Source organism: Octopus bimaculoides, chromosome 10 (genome assembly GCF_001194135.2).
Source record: "Octopus bimaculoides isolate UCB-OBI-ISO-001 chromosome 10, ASM119413v2, whole genome shotgun sequence".
Classification (NCBI taxonomy): Eukaryota; Metazoa; Mollusca; class Cephalopoda; order Octopoda; family Octopodidae; genus Octopus; species Octopus bimaculoides.
The window spans coordinates 48,589,542-48,591,531 of NC_068990.1; positions in this window are offsets into that span (position 1 = coordinate 48,589,542).

Sequence of the window (1,990 nt, forward strand, 5' to 3'; positions counted from 1 at the left end):
CGCGTAAGTAACTGTATGAGACTGCTTGAGTGTGTTTGTGTGTGTGCACATAACCATATGAGACTGTGCGGTTGTGTGTGCACGTAATTGTATGAGACTGTGTGTGTGCACGCACGTACCTGTATGAGACTATGTGTGTGCATGCACATACCTGTATGAGATTGTCTGTATGTGTGTGTGTAACTGTATGAGATAGTGAGTGTGTGTGTAAAACAATAACTGAATGTGTATGTTGGTATCTATGTTTAACATAGAGACTGGGTGTGGAATGTCTACTAATATCTGTGTGTGTGTGTGTGTGTGTGTGTGTGTGTGAGTTGTTATCTGTGAACATGTGTATGTTTGTGTAACAATAGGAGATTATGCAATTGTCAGCTGGTATCAGCTGGCACGTGGCTTAGAGGTTAAGGTATTTGGCTTACGATCATGAGTTCAAAAACTAGCAGCACATTGTTACATGGTACTCCTCCAGTCCACTCAGCTGGAGTGAGTTGTAGCTGCAATTCACAAGGGCCAGCCTTGTTAAGTAATATTTCCCATGGCCAGATATATTTTCCACAGAAGACTGTCAATAAACAACATGAAAGACAAGGTTGTATGACGATGATGCTCCTTTACACCACCCGTCATGTGATGTCAAGACAAGTGTTATATACATAAGCACATACACACATATATATTCTTTTTCTTTTTTTCTTTCTTTTATTTGTTTCAGTCATTTGACTGTGGCCATGCTGGAGCACCACCTTTAGTCAAGCAAATCAACCTCCAGGACTTATTCTTTGTAAGCCTAGTACTTATTCTAGTGGTTGCTTTTGTCAAACCACTAATTTACAGGGATGTAAACACATCAGCATCATTGGGAGGGACAAACACAAACACATAATTACACACATCCAGCCCATTAACTATCCACAAACACATTGCCTAGAGAGAGAGAGAGAGAGAGAGAGAATTTCTTTCAGTGCAGCATGAGATATTTCCATTTATTTTTTTCAGCATTCAATGTGTGTGCGTGTGTATGTGTGTGCACGCGCGCACGTGCACGTATGTGTGTGCACGCGCGCACGTGCACGTATGTGTGTGTGTGTGCATATATGAATATGAATATGTGTGTATGCAAGTGCGTTTGTTAGTGAACATGTCTATATTTTAATTTTGAAATTTCAGTCAAACAAATTTCAGATGACTTAACAGAAACTAAAGTTGAGATGGAAAAAATTTTTTAATTTTATTTTTGCATTATAAATCATCTCTTACATTATATATATATTAACCCCTGTACCTGTCTTTTATTGACATGGAGAAAGCCTTTGACAGGGTTCCCTGATCCCTTATCTGGTGGTCAATGAGGAAACTAGTGATAGATGAGTGGCTAGTGAGCACTGTACAAGCCATGTACAGGGACGCTGTCAGTAAGGTGAGGGTTGGCAATGAGTACAGTGAAGAATTCCGGGTAGAGGTAGGGGTCCACCAAGGTTCAGTCCTCAGCCCCCTCCTATTCATCATAGGCAATAACAGAGGAATTCAAGACAGGATGCCCCTGGGAGCTCCCCTATGCTGATGACTTTGCGCTAATTGTTGAGTCATTATCAGAACTAGAGGAGAAGTTTCAGGTGTGGAAGCAAGGATTAGAATCGAAGGGCCTTAGAGTCAACCTGGCTAAAACCAAAGTCCTAATAAGTAGGAAGGCAGACAAACCACAAATCCCTTCAGGTAGATGGCCCTGCTCGATCTGTAGAAAAAGCGTAGGTAGAAACTCTATAATACATACTTAGTGTAAGTTATGGACACATAAGAGGTGCAGTAATATCAAAGGAAGGCTAACTAGCAAGATAGTTTTTGTATGTGGCAGATGTTCAGAAGCTATAAACACTGTAAATGTGCAGAGAACAACTTCTATCACATTCTAGGGAGAAAAACTAGTAGTTGATACCTTCCATTACCTAGGTGACCAAGTCAGTAGTTAGGGTGGGTGTTCTGAAAGTGT